Genomic DNA, 16,269 nt, shown 5'->3' on the forward strand with positions numbered 1-16,269 from the left:
AGTTCCAGAAGAAAAGCTCGTAAAGACTGACATACTGTATTGAGACTTCAAAACTATTTCTATACTAGATTTTTGTGCTTTCAAATGCTATTTTCTATTAAGAAGCTCAACTCATTCGAGACAGAAGTTTCACATTTTCACGTAAATGCTGGTTGTATTGTCACTACACCCGGTTTGCTCGCCGTAGAGCCCAATGACGCACCCCCTAAAATTTCAGTACCAGCCCCCATCCTTATATTAGGCATCTTTTTTGGGACCCAAATTGTGGGAAGGGAGGGGAGTTCAAAAACTATTGGGTCCCCTATTTTGGACCCAAAATAGGGGACCCAATTGGTTGTGAACTCCCCTCCCTTCCCTCAAGAACTTCAATGACGCAGTCTGAGTCTTTGCGACCCCCCCACTCTAAGAGCACCCCTGAACTTCACGTAATAATGAAAATCAATGTATCGTTCTTCGATCCTTTGCGATGTTGGTGACTGCTTGAAATGAAGCATTACTAACTTCCAATTAAAATTACTTGCGAGGAAATCAGATTTGACTTTAAATTGTACTCTCACGTAAAACTTGAAATCTAAACGGCCAATTACTCTACGTTGATCGTTGAGCACCATTTAATCTTGGATAAACATTGATAAAATTTCTCTCTCAAATGATCAAAGATCATATTGATAGGTTGAAGTTCTAACTTCAGAGATTGATTCGGCTGCCACAACCGGGATCAACTATTTTGTTCCTATAATCTATTTTTGCTCATCTCTCCTATTTGATCAATATTGTGCTTATCAACAATTTATAATAATATAATATTTGATCTCATTTTGCATAAATATTCATTATTTGCATATTTATAATATATTGTTAGTTTAAAGTTCAAACTTCAGAGATTGAAACTTCTATAACCAGTTGCCGAGAATAGTAAAATAAGTGCTAATAAATAGGTAAATGCTATAACGTAGTAATTGATAAGTTGATAGGTGCTAATCATTTCTAATAAATGCTTGAAATGTTTTAAATTTTATTGTTTTTATACTGGGCTGCTACAACCCTTTTACGTAATTATTTAGTTATGTGTGTATTTAATTGTATATATGAATATCGCCTATCGCTCTTATTGTAGCCTGATGGTCAATAAAAATGAATCTTGAATCTACCTATTAGGGGCTACTACACCATTGAATCCCACATTTGGACTGTCGTATAAATTAGAATTGAAACCGTTTTGGGCTTAAGCCTGTGGTACTTTTCTTGAAACTGTATTATGTTAAATGATAAATAAGTAATTCATTAAATATTGTAGGCCATCCAATGAGTAGAGTGATGAAAAATTATTAATATCAATGAAAGCATTGTGAAAGTATATATTTAATATCTTGGAGCTGTACCAAATTGTGTTTAATGGTACTTGAGGGGTGTATTATATTATTCAGAACTTGGAAGATGTATGTCTGGAGCTCCTGTGAGATCCAACATGTCATCTCTGAGTAATTAATCTTGTAAAGCAAGCTCAACCCAACATGGTCTGACCCAACAGTCTCTGAGGTCACACACGTATTGATTACTAGTTCATTACAAGTCTAGTGCTTTCGATAACCTTGAATTTTCAAATTCTGATTATGGATACTATTAGGACCTACTTTCTTTGTTGAATAGGGTGAATATGCACCTTTTTATAGGATGAATACGCACAATTAGTAAGAACTTGATTTGAATGATTTTCAAAATCTCAAATCAACTACTAGCCTTCAGGCTCATCTAACTTCCCTAAACCATCTGTGTATTTAGTTTCAGAGTAGAGAAAATATGGGTACTCAATGAAGTCTTATCGTAGACAAATAATGTTAGTAACGTTATCTTTTCTGTATAAACGTATTTTATGGTTTCAGCTACATAGTTCTCGAGAAAAATGCAATCCTTTTAGAATCAGAAAATCGACGATTTTGGCAGTTTGACCTGCATTGCAAATTGAAAAAAAATTATGAAATCTTAAAAAAATATTGGAAAATCGTCGGTGTAGAAATTTTTCCAAATTGTCCTTTGTATAAGCTTTGAAAAAATCATGAAATCTTTAAAAGATATTGAAAAATTGTAGAAATTCTTTCAAATTGTCCTCCGTATAAGCTTTCTTATCCTTCGAATTCATATTAAAGTAGTATTTTCAATTGAGAGGGATCTCCAATCACACCCACCTTAGAATAACTATCTTTTATGAGGTACTAAGCCGTTCTCATATTTTTTTCTCTCCTTTCTGCTTTGAATAGTATTGATTTATAATGTGAATATCTTCTGAACGGTTTGAGATATCGATGTGCGGTTTTCACCATTCATTTTTTCTTGAAATTTCGTATCGAAATCATGTATCGCATGACCTCCTTCCCATTAAAAAAATAAAGTTGCATTCAAGATGGCGGACCAGATTTTTGAAGTCATAGTAAAGTAGTATTTTAAATTCGAGTAGGATCCCCAATCCCTAATCACATCCACCATCCAATTACCTTTGTGTATGAGATATTAAGCCGTTCTCGGACTTTTCACCCATCCTGTAAAATAGAGTTAAAAGGGCTCTATATTTTTTTCTATAGGTATTTTATTAATCTGTGAACTAAATTTGAGTATACATTCAGCTGAGTCGTTCTCTAAAAGCTGTGAAAATGCGAAAAATTATTCTCCACTAATAAGAGTTTCAGTAAAATATAGAATTTTCTCTAAATCATCTCAACGCACTTGCAAGTCTTCAGCTGTCCTCTGTTATTGAATCAATCTGTTATTGAGGAGTGCCAACTGAATTAATGAGTTTTATGAAAGTGTATTTTAAATTCAACATGACAAATAATAATAAATTTTGTTTTTCAGGAAACAATATCACAATCTAAGGAGTCCTGTTCTGAGGTAAGAGCTTGAATTTCTTATCTACTCATTCATGCATTTTTTCCATAAATTAATAATTTTCATGTTCAATTTTGTAATGTGTTTGATCGAATATTGTTCAACGTTCAATACATTTCTTGAAGATTGCTTCAAATAAATACTTTTTAGATTAAGGTAAGTTATACTTGAGCCAATCTAGAAGTTCAGATATCACCGTGATGTAACTAGTTCTGCTGACGATTGAAAATTGCAGTCTAATTATAATTTAATTATCGTCTCTATTGTCTCTATTTATTAGCTTAATAGATTATACTCATGAATAGATTATTCATAAGGTGTAGTCTGTAGTCTGATGACGTTGTTACATCAAGATATTCATCAACGATGATTGTTTATTAACGGATATAATTACTTGAATGTTATTCGATGAGTATTTGAATGAATGTAAGAATGAATTACTCATTTGCCAAAACCAAAATACAAAAAAAGCTTCACAAAAATTAAATATATTTAAAATTTTCAATCAAACTCCCCTGTACAGTACCAATATTAGCTATCTGTTTGGTAGAATTATAATAAATTAAACTAGGGCATACTCAGAATATTGAGGGACAGATCCTTTTCATTCATTTTTCACTTAAACCCCAACATTGTTATCACTAGAAAATAGAAAAATCAATAGCATCTTCTGCACAGAATATGATATCTTGGGTAAATTTAAAATGTTCTGCAGAACTTTGCAAGGTGATTCTCTTTTATACTTCTTCCATAGAATTTTCATCCACATAATCGACATGAAAACATTATGATTGAGAGTATTTGCTATGACTAAAAAAGAAAATTTTCTATACAGAAATTGAGCCCGTGATCTTGGGAAAATGCAATATAATTTTGTAGAACTTTGTAGGTTGGTTCCCCCTTTCACTTTTTTCATAGAATTTTTCATCGCATACACCTCTTAAATTATTGATTATTGAGAGCAAAGAGCTTTTTGAAACGAAACTTGAGTCTTAGAATGATTGAACATGATTCACTATAACTTTGCTACCATTTTTTATGTAATCTACTTTTTCCTTCCACCTTGTTCATCATCTTCTCCCTTGTCCTTTTCACCTTTTCTTCAGTGAAGTAGAACGAATGGAAAGGCAGAATGTAGGATAGTTGAAAGTGGAACGAAGCACCGTTCTGTCCTTGCCCTGTCTTCGCTGTTGAGCTTCTTTTTCTAACTTCATCTTGATACTATGCTCGATTGTTTCGCTATTTTTGTGTCCTATGAAGAGCATCTATTCGGGATTGCACCATGGTACATCAATCAGTGATCAGCACTGTACTGAGTGCCATGGTGTAAATATGCACCATATCAGTTTGAACGGAGATTGATTAGCTGTTGGGATAATAACTCAACTAAAAGTTATTTTTGGTCATTTTTAGTAAATTGAATAACTTTCTCAAAAATTGATATTTTCAGAAAATTTCGATTTATTAGATGAACAATACCATGAATAATCTATCCTCTAAATCTCATGGATTTATCTCTTACCGAACTTACAATGTTCTGTCCCAAAAATTTAAACTTTAGGCGCTCATATCTCAAAAATCTGGTATGGTGCACTCACACAACTTTCCTTGCCGTTATGAAAATTTATCAACTGACGCTAGTGTTCCCGCACATCTCAAGCCTACTTTTCTAAGATCTGAGCCAGCTGGTGGCAGGACAATAGCGCTGCAGACACACGAAGTCTGCTATCTCTTCATAGTGAATGATTTAATAGAATCAACAGTTGCCAACAGTTTGCAATATTGGATAATCACATTTTCTCGAATTTCGAGCTTATTTTCAATTTTAGGTGAAAATGCTACTGAACATTGATTGTAGAGATTCTCATGCTCAATCTTTTCCTCTCGGAATGTTAGGATTAAATTGTATCTGAAGCCTGATAATTGAGAATCTAAAATCAAACTTTGCATAGATGGGGCGGAGCTCCTGAAATTTTTACAGATATGGGACTTGTGGCAGTTGATGGAGCTTATCAATGACTATTCAAAATATGAATTTGATCAAAATCGTTGGAGCCGTTTTCGAGAAAATCGCGAAAAACCCTGTTTTTGATAACATTTTCGCCATTTTAGCCGCCATCTTGAATCGCATTTGATCGAAATTGTTCGTGTCGTATCCTTATAGTGTAAGGACCTTAAGTTCCAAATTGCAAGTCATTCCGTTAATTGGGAGATGAGATATCGTGTACACAGACGCACATACACTCATACGCACACACACACACAGACCAATACCCAAAAACCAGTTTTTTGGACTCAAGGGACCTTGAAACGTATAGTAATTTAGAAATTGGGGTACCTTAATTTTTTTCGGAAAGCAATACTTTCCTTAGGTACCTATGGTAATAGGGCAAGGAAAGTAAAAAGTAATGGTCGGAAAAAAATGTTTTCCTGAGAAAACATTTTCATTTTGATAGCTCGATAATATACAGTTCGAAAAACTTTGAAAAATATCACCAGTAGAAAGTTTATTTTTTGCCTTCGCACAGCCTTTTAAACTAAATGCAACCATCTTCATTTTAACCTAGTTTAGCGTTAAATGTAGATGTACCTTCAGTACTTGGGTTACGTTCTCAATTGATCACGAATTAGCCGGGTGGAAGCGTAATCTCATTTCCTCAAGTTCCCGTTGCTTCCAGGAAGTCCAGATGATACAGTATCATACTATATATATGAATGATACTGCATCATATTCAAAACATTATTAAAATTAGCAAAACATTTATAATAATACCAAAATAATATTGCCATTTAAATGCAATTTTTTTGCTCAGGTACCGTGTTTAAATCTAGGCTTTTATGTGTTCAGTTGGAAGTTTTTTCATGTGAGGAATGAGTGGGCCTACAGCTTCACGTGTGTTCCGAACCACTGGGAACCAATTTAGAAACTTTTTTAATGATATTTAATTTAGCGGAGTCACCATTAAGCGGATATCAAGTGATCATCCGTCCAACGGAAGTGGCTTCTGAGCGATAACTTATCTACGCGACCACGGAGCCAACCACTTCCTCCAACAATTCCCCCCAAATATCTTATTATTTTTTCCTACAAAATATTTGTCAATTTTTTAGACTTGAATAAAGATTGTTATTAGTACTTAGTACAATTTGCTAATGAATTCAATGAAATCTTATGCCACTAAAGTCTGTTCAATTTTAACTGTGTTTAAGTGATAATTAAAGACGTCTTCGCTTCTCTGATTGGTTCTTGTGGCATTTAATCCATGTTTAAATTTTAAAGACCTTCTTGCAACCGGGCCTTAATCTCTCAAGTTTGAATGGATACTTGAAGAAACGGTAGATTGGGAACTCGTCACTCATTTTAGAAACACTCAAAAACATACAAAGTTTTGATAGAGTTGTTCGTAGAGAGGTAATAGCAATGCGTCTATCGAAAGCCGTGGAACTTAGGCCTATGGGGATGCTCCAGTTGCCGTGGCGTTGGTATCGCCCTGTTATTCTCTCTATTCACAAGAGAGTTGAGATGGGCGTTGCTATCACTCGGTTGCTTACTCTCTGGTTGCTTTCTCTAGTTGGGCGATGGCGTCTGTATCACCCAGATAACAATTAGAATGAAACATGTATCATGTGAAAATGCAACACGTATCATGTGAGAATGATACACGTATCATATTGATAAACATTTCACCCAGAATGTAATGTGATTACATTCTTTACTCTCTGCTTTCTTAATGTGAGCAGCCTTGAAGACAATTTTTTGCAGGGGGAAGTATTGAAGAAATGTCTCAAGGCTAGAGGCTTGACATATTGTTCAGTCCAGAAAAGAAAATCATTTTAACACTAATAAAATATTGTCATGAGTTAGACTAGTTGGAGGTATTGTATCATCACTTGTGAAGAATCTTCATAGACAATATTCAATTGGACAGCGTACCATATTGGTGAATCCGGACGATCATAAAGTTGTATTGTTCATCAATATGTAGTATTCCTTGTTTTTGTAAATTAATAAATGAATAATTAAATTAATATATGTCTGTGAAGAGCCATTGTAGACAGTATTCAATGTTTGTACAGGATATCTGTGATATCTTACATCTAAAAATGATTGAATGATAGTGAAATGATAGAATGTCATGGGCATAGAAAATTTAGGGCAGGCATGTCAGTGGGTCCCGACCATGTCTAAATTTTCTATAATTTGTAATTGTATTATAAAGAAACTTAATAAATTCCATCAAACTGATAATGAATAACGCAATATGAATTGGATATTTTTGACAATTTGGTACCCAACACCAATAGAATGATACCTTGACTATTCCCGTAAAAAAATTTGGCAAATAAGCAGATTTGTAGGCAAAAGATTGTAAGGAGCATGTAGAAATGTTTAGAATAAGACAAAGAACTCTAGACGAGTTATAGACAAATAGTTAGTTCTGTCTGTAGACGAGTCCTCCTTTCTTGACTCTTGGAAACAATAGATCTCCCGCGCCGACTACCTTCACTCTTGAAGGGTTTCCTTTCAAACAATTTCTTTACCTGTCCATTTCTTGGTCTCATGACGTATTCTTGAAATAGGTCAAAGACCTAATCTTGAAATATGCATTCAATTTTCTGTTACCTGACAGAGCTATATTCAAACCATATTCCTGGAAACTCACAAAACTCCTTACAAGTGCACATGTGACAAAACATTTTTGTTCCTCAATAGACTTTGGCCTTCTACAGATGTCCCAGCCCGGTCTAGTCCTCAGTATCTGCTCATCCAGCTAACATTCAACATTGCCTTAATAAGTTGTTGGAAACGGAGTGAAGTGATCTACTCTTTTTATCTGCAAACTTCTATGATGTTGATATACTAATGTAGGCTTCTAATGTTATTGCTAACGTAATCGAATGGTATTATTGTCCGGCTAATAGACCCAATTAACATACCTAGAATGAAGCGTGGTAGACCTCCACAAGTGCCTAGTGGGGATGTATGTAAATTGGTTTCGCTGTTCAAAACAAGAATTTTTGATAACGGAAAAATAGTGTCTCCAGGAAACAGTGTTTTTCTTGAAATATCGCGTAATTTACAGCATCGGATGACACCAAAAGCTATTGTTCTTTTCATTCGTAATAATAAAAGTGCCAAGTTGTTTCACGGTGAGTGGGGTCTTCAAGGTGTATTAGAACAGAAAAAACGGAGGAAAGGATCGGGGTTCTTTCAGGTGAGAAATATTTTATTGATGGTACTAAATAGTTGGAAATTAGTAGTATTATTATTATTGGCGTAATCAGTTCGATGTTCGAAATTCAGACAGGACTGGCCAGGTGACATACCCTTAAATCTCTTATTACCATTCTAAAATTTACTAAATACAGTATAGGAAAATTCAGTTCGTTGAAACTCGCGTATTTTATTTGTTCTTGGCCAGTAAAAATATTTGTATGCAAGATATGTCTGATTTTCTATGAGTCTATCAGGGCTGTGCCGGCTGTTCCTTTTGGAAATCAGGGATTACATTTTCAGCACTGATTAAGAACATGCAATAATTGTAAAAATAGTCCATAGTTCATTTTAGAGACTGAATAATTGGTTGCATGATTTCACAAGAATCCTGTTCACTTAAATATTGTTTTTTTTCTACAAGTAACCACTATCATTGCAATACTAGTCCAGTCACTATATACATTGGTGCATGCAATTTATATTGTAGTTCTGATTTCTTAATATATCATTTGGGTACATAAGAGAAGTCCAGAACAAATTACTTCATGCAAAATTTCCTTGTGCTACATACAGAGTGGCCCAAAAACCTCAAATTTTCGGCTCATTTTCCAGTTTTTAGCTATTTCTGCCAAATCCCGTAATCGGACAGAAAAAATTGCTCTTGCCTTTTTTAGATTATAAAATTCTGAATAAAATGAGATCATTCGAAACTCTCTATCTCCAATGAGTACTGAGTTACGATTTTTCAAAAAATGAGTGAAATTTGAAGAAAAAATCTAAATTGGCAATTTTTTTGTGTATTGGAATAATGGGCTTAAGTACACTCAACAATAAATTTTCCATTTTTCGACCGAATTTGACTTATGATGCATAATTTTGGACGGTCTTGACGAGCCGGGAAGAATTAAGTGTAGTACGATGAAATCTGAGCATTGTGTCAAAGGTTATAAGTGTTTGAAATTTTGATCCTTGAGGTGACCTTAAGCACGCCTCTCCACTAGAAAATACTGAAATGAAGTGCATCTAACGGGTGATTCTCATAGAACATATTCTCATGAACTTATGTTATTGTACGAAATATCAATGTGAAACAATGCTGTAGTTGGTGATGATGGTTGAAGCTGAAAATTGAGTGTTTTTTCACAATACAAGGAGCATTGTTGTCAGGTGTACCGTACCTGGAAATCTATATGAGATAGAGCGCTCTACCTGATCTCAGATTGTAGAGCACAAAAATAGGTCCAGAGGGATTTTGAATTATACATCTAAATGGTAACAATCGGAAGATATTGTTGATCGAAAACTAAAATTCATCAAAATAGATTTTTTCTTCAAATTTCATCAAAATAGATTTTTTCTTCGAATTTCATCAAAATAGATTTCTTTTCAAATTTCACTCATTTTTTGAAAAATCAGTACTCATTGGAGAGTTTCTCATTCTATTCAGGATTTTATAATCTAAAGAAAGGGCAAGAGCAAATTTTTCTGTCCGATTACGAGATTTGGCAGAAATAGCTGAAAACTGGAAAATGAACCCAAAAATATATACCCAAATAATATATTACAAAATCAGAACTACAATATAAATTGCAATCACACCCCATTTTTTATGTCTATATTGACTGGACTATACCACTAATACTACAATACCATTAGTAAATACAATACAACTAACCAGTGTTATTTGGGCTCGGCACATTATAAAAATCAATAAATCTGTTATGGGTGAGTTTCGATTTTTTTTATTTGATAAAATGTATAGGGTGGAATAAGTACTGAATGGTTGAAATAATTGAAATTTTTTTTACAAGGCGGGCAATGAACTTATAGCTATGATTTAATATATGCGGGGTAATTGAACTGAACACTGCAAGGCATCTGCATGTCACTCTGTAGTTCCATTCTAAGATCAAGGTCTATGATAATGTCAAATCATTCCAGTGGAGAATAGTAGACTATTGAGCATCTATGGTGGAAGGATTCAGCAATAACTTTGATGATTAAGATCTACCAAAGAGAGAAGATAGAAGATAGCATCTATTATGATATCTTTTCTTTGTGGATTAACCTTTTCATTGGGGAATTTATTGACCAATCTAATGCGATTTCGCATTTCTCATTGTCTGAAGTTGCATGGATTCTTGCAACTTCAGTGTAGAAAGGAACTTGTTAGTGTAGGAAGGATTTCTTTTCTCTAAGGGCGGCTTTTGTTTTTCGACCCGTATATCTTGAAAACCCCAAAAACTCATTGACCCCAAAAACGCTATGCGGAACAGTTGAACATTGTTTGTCTGCAGCGTGACCTTGAATGAGTTCGTTATTGTTCGGTGCAGTGTCTGTTTCTTCACAAGTACGTATTGTAGTATATTGATTATTCATTATTTTCTATTTTGTTGTCAACCTGTCGTTCGACCTTGAATCACCTGTTAACCTTGCGGATTTATTCGCTTGTTTCCTTGCCGATTCATGATTTTCCTCCCTTGTTGATTTAAAATCTAATAGATGACCTTCAAATTTGGTGAAAGCTTTTATATTGAGAATTATAATAATAATGCCGAGTGATCGTGCTGACTCAGGTCTGGTGTCAGAGTTTTCAGGTCGCACCTGATCGATTTCAGGGCCTTTCAAGCTATTCATTGAGTAATCCATAAAATTATATAGTTGAGTAATTTTGTTTTAATACCATTTGTTAGTTTCATTATTCACTTGTCCATTTTTCACTTCTCATTGATCAAGGAGCACATTTTTGGGGTTTCCTGTATGCTCTCACACTAAATAAATAAATATTAAAATTTCAATAAAACTAAATTTTGGTGACCCAAACTTTGACACCATGTATTTCGCCATAAACTAGGAAAAACGGTGTCGTCCGATGAGCGATTTCGGATGAGCGATCGGGGAAAAAATAGTCCAATGAGCGATCCATTGTTCATAGTAACAATAAGGATAGGGAGACGCTATGAATGGGAGGACTTTGGTGTCATTAATCATCAGGGACAGTGACGGAGGAAGGCCACAAGCGTATCAAATCAAATCAAATCAAATAATTCTTTATTCATCATTGCATCAATACAATATAAATAACGTCACAGTAAAAGAGGTCAAAGAACTTCAACATTAACAACAATTCAATTTAGATACTCCTGAATTGAGTACAGGCTCATAGAAATTAAATATCTCTTCAGTTCTCTCTTGAAGTCTGCACCCTCCTTCTCTCTGACATCAATCGGCAGCTTGTTGAAGAACTTTGCTCCCATGTATGATGGCCGTTTTTCAAAGAAGTGTCTCCTGTGCTGATGAAGTGCATATGTTCTCCTTGAGCGTGTATGATACCGGTGGGTAACATATTCTTCATTTTTAAATTTCAATGTCAGAATACATTCCATTATGTACAGTCCATAAATTGTCAATATGTTGAGGCTTTTAAATTTTTCTCTCACAGACTCTCTGAAACCTAACTTCAATATGATTCTGACTGCTTTTTTCTGAACTGTGAATAATTTTTTCAAGTTTTCAAGAGATGTTCCTCCATAGAGTCCTACTCCAAACGCTAGGTGAGAATGAATGTTTGCAAAGTAGATGGTTCTCAGTGTAGCCTGACTTGAATAATTCGACAATACCCTGAGTGAATAGAGGCCAGAGTTCAGCTTCTTCAATATGCTATCCACATGTGACTTCCAAGACAATCGTTGGTCTATTGTCAAACCCAGGAACTTTGAGTTTGAGGTTCCTGAAGTACGTGACCATCAACAGTGAATTCAGTCTCCTCATCCTCACGAATTCCAGCTGAAAACTTTATAGCCTCACATTTAGTTGGATTCAGTCTCAAGCAATGATCCTTGAAGAATTTGTCAAGCTGAAGCAGACCTAAATTAGTGCGTTCTTCAAGTTCTTCCTCGTTGTCACCAGCTACATTAAGCGTAGTGTCATCAGCATACATACACAGCTGCACATGTGAATTTCGAGGTATTGTAGGTTCAAAACTGAAGGGAGGTCTTTCAAGTAGATAATGAAGAGGATAGGGCCTAAAATAGATCCCTGGGGAACGCCTCGAGTCACCCTTCTAAGTTCAGATTTGAAGATTTCAAGTTGAAATCTTGATTTGAAGGTATCATAAGTTCTTCTTCTAACTGTCACGAACTGCCTTCTATTTGAAATATATGAACGCATCCACTGCAGATATCTACCAGTCACCCCACATGAATGCAGCTTCTGAAGAAGTATATTATGAGACACCGACTCAAAAGCTTTGGTGAGGTCCATCAGAATTGATGCTGTGCGCCGACCTGCATCAACCTGCTCAACAATCCATTCAATACTACTGACCGCTGCTGTCATTACTGATTTACCGCGCTGAAAACCATGCTGTTCCTCGTCAATCAAGTTGTATTTAGACAGGTGTTCCATAAGTCTATTACTCATTGCTCTCTCAAATATTTTGGAAAAGACTGACGGCTCTGAGATCGGTCTGTAATTGCTGAGCTTGTTCCTATCTCCTTTCTTGTGTATTGGCGTTACTTTAGTTATTTTCAAAAGTTCAGGGTAGATTCCGGATACAAATGAAGAGTTTACTACATGGACCAAGGGCTTCATCAGATAAAATTTAGCTTCTTTTATTACGGACATTGGAACTTCATCAAAACCACACGATCTGAGATTTAAAAATGATCCTATTATATGAGCATTTCTTCATCATCAACTTGGTTTGGGCGAAATCGGCATTCATTACTCCCTGTAATACATTGATGACTGTATTGTATCTTGAGGAAATAAAGTATTATCTGTGAAATATTCATTAAACAGCTTTGACACATCTGTTGGATTCTTGTAGAGTCTCCCATTATGCTCAATCTCTAAATCATGGTCGGTTTTATTATTTTTACCAGTTAAAGAATTCACTACATTCCATGTACATTTGGTCGGATTTTTCGAATTTTCAATTAACAATTTAAAATGCATTTCTTTTGCAGATCTTAACTTTTCTCTGTATTGACGTTTTTCTCTGCGGATGTCATCAAGTGAATCAAAATCATTTGCAATCCTGGCTCTACAGCATTTACTACTTATTTCCTTTCTTAGCTCTCTCAGTTCAGGTGTTATCCACTTGACTCCACTTCCAATCCTTTTTATTTTGTCCACTACAGGAAATGATTTGTTAAAGTAATATACAAAGGTAGTATGAAATTCATTATATTTATCTTCAACCTTTGCATTAAATACATTGAACCAATTTTCTAAAGAGAGAAGACTCTTAAATCTTTCTACATCTGTTTTGGAGAATCTTCGGGTTTTAATTCTAATAACACTATCATTCTTCCTTTTCTCTTCTACATTTTTATATTCTAGAAGTTGAGCATCGTGGTCTGATAAACAGGTGTCTATTCCAGTTATAATATATTTCTGTGTGGAAGATTTGTAAGAAAATTATCAAGCGCTGATTGTCGAGTTGAGCAAAATCTAGTTGGAAAGTTCACCATGGCAGAGAGACCGTAGCTCTTCAAAATGTTCTTCAGTTCAACTGAGGCTGTCGTAGCCTCTAAAACATCTATATTCAAGTCACCAGCGATCAATACACGAGTATAATTTCTTGAGAGTAAGCTGATAAGCTCGTATGTGTATACTCTGATGATGATTGAAACCTACATAGATAAAGGATAAGCATAAGCTATATTTCTTGTCTCTGGTACCTACCACCTCCCATAAAAAGGAATCATTTGTTGTAGAATAATTGTATACAATAAACAATATTTTAACAAACATTTAAAAAATTCTATTTGGGTATTATCAATTTATCAAAATGAAAAAATACTCAGGAAATTTTTTTCAAATTATCAATTTTTGGGATTTAAGCGCCTAAGTTTATATATGTAGATTTTGAGCTCTGTTGATGGAATCTGTTATGTGAATAAAATATAGGAGCTATTTCGCTTTTATATACTAGCTACAACGATTGTAGATTGGCATGAACTTGAAATTTGTGATTGCTTGTAGATGTGAAGTTGGTCAATCTTCTTGATATCTGTGAGATACTTCATCGCTTGTAGCCTTTCTCTGTCACTGTGCCCGATGATTAATGACACCTAAGCTCTCCCATTCATAGTGTCTGCCTATCCTTATTGTTATTCTGAACAATGGATCGCTCAGTGGACTGCTAACCCCCAAAATCGCTCATCGGACGTAACCGCAGGTAGAGACCCCAGACTTGGTTGCTAAAGCCCTGTTTTTCCTGGTTACGTCCAATGAGGGCTATAGCAACCAAGTCTGGGGTCTCTACCTGCGAGGTGATTAGCAAACAATAGTCGGTCCTTTCGACCCGTTCACATGCTTCTGTCACTGGATGAAAACCATACATAGATACATTTCTAGAATAGTTCTGAGTACTGAGTAGATAAACACCCTATTCTTATTACAGACATCTTCAGAAGGCTTCTCTTCGAATATGTTATTATATTCTGTATAAAATAGTCAAGACTGGTCCTCCATCCAAGGAAATTACATCGTTGCCAAATTGTGTAAAATTGTACATTTCTAATTCAACCACAGTATTGTTTGTAGAATATCATCCCCGTAATTCCAGTAGTGCTGAGAAAGTTTCAGGGTTGAAGGATTGGAAGAAAATTTAATTTTTTTTCATGAAATTGAAAACATTGCGAAAATAAGTTTCTCTTTTGAATAAACCTTCTCTCAGAATGATGGGATGTCGTAATGAGTAAGAATTCTATGTCGAAAGAACGGGGAGAATGTCTTCTTTGTATTGGTGTCTGAATATTTTTATCCGACCTATTGCTACTTTTCAATTACTGATTAAGTTCGTCAATGTCAAGACATTTGGAGCAGAAAACATGAATTTTCGACATGCTCTTTTCTTTTAAAAGATAAGTGGTCGGTGAAAGCGAGAAAGTTCCTCAGAAATAATTGAAATATTTTTTAAAAATTGTCAAAAGTAGTTGGAAGAACGTAGTTTTGGCCTCTCAGGAGTTTCAAAGTCAGTGTTTATGTTCCAACATTATGATATACAGACTAGATCTCACGGGATTCAGTCACTCTTCCATCACTCATCAATCACACAGGCTATTGGAGGCTGCTCACGGAAATAATAATTCATCTTTTAAATCTAAATGAATGAATATATAAATCACATTGAATTCCTGTTTTGGGCTTTATTGTTATTGCCCATTATTGTTTGAAATATAAATGCTAATGAAAATAGAAACCTGTAATGCTTCAAGAAAGGGATTTCATCTTTATTTAATGTTGAGAAACAAACAAAATCAACTTCTATAATATAGGTGAATAGGCCTGCAAATGAATTGCTTACTGTATGTGACCAACTCCTTTGTGTTGAAGACCAATGTCCAACCACCTTTTGGAGACATCTGAATTTACCTTGAAGAACTCTCTCTCTCTCTTATGTCCGAACCCTTTAGTCGCAAAGTTGTTGGTGGCAAAAGGCATTGATTTCAAAAGTTCCTTGCTCCGAAAATTTATACTCCAGAGCTATAATGATTTAGGCCGGAGGAGAAATTTGTTTTCAGCCTGTGCACTATTGTGGAAGTAATATAACGGTATCACTATCCCGTTATATTCTACCTGGATTTCTGGTTTACTTTATGATTGTAATACAGTGTGAAATTCACGAAAGTAACTGTATTCTAGTTCCAGTCCTGCTGGGTTATCTTGTTCTTATAAATGTCTGTGTAAATATACAAACAAATCGATAACGCTGAAGGACCTCTGATTAATCTGTTTATTTATTATAAATTATTCAGTAATAATAATTATTATTAGTCACTTCATAATTAAAATTAATTATAAATTAGTTATTGATTAGTTATGACGAATAAAATATAATTTATTATTTTAAACAATAATGAACAGTTAATATCACATCATATATACTAGTATCAGCTATCTATCCTCTATGGAAGGCAGTGGCAAGGCAGAGAATCGTCAACGCTGTTCTCCTATCTTTCTTCACTGCATTTTAACGTTGTCCTCACTATAGATTTGAAATTTTCAAGGTTGGTAACATACTAGGCTAATAAGAACTTAGTTGTTTGGTTGTGTCAGCTGTTAATTATCTCACTATTTGAAAATTCAGCTATTCCAACAATAAGTTTTGTCTGATTGTTGAGGCTGAATGCTTTTAATTGTTAAAGTTGTAGTAG

At 34.7% G+C, this 16,269-nt stretch overlaps 1 protein-coding gene across 1 annotated transcript in view; it reads left to right on the top strand.

Moving 5' to 3' along the window:
• Window positions 1-2,850: 2,850 nt before the first annotated feature.
• The window catches only part of LOC111055129 (uncharacterized protein PF11_0213), a gene marked incomplete at both ends in the record, with an annotated part of 33,630 nt that continues 20,211 nt past the window's right edge, over window positions 2,851-16,269 (top strand). The window contains 1 exon segment of the mRNA XM_039439407.1: window positions 2,851-2,886.

The sequence above is a fragment of the Nilaparvata lugens genome, chromosome 12 (genome assembly GCF_014356525.2).
Source record: "Nilaparvata lugens isolate BPH chromosome 12, ASM1435652v1, whole genome shotgun sequence".
Taxonomy (NCBI): Eukaryota; Metazoa; Arthropoda; class Insecta; order Hemiptera; family Delphacidae; genus Nilaparvata; species Nilaparvata lugens.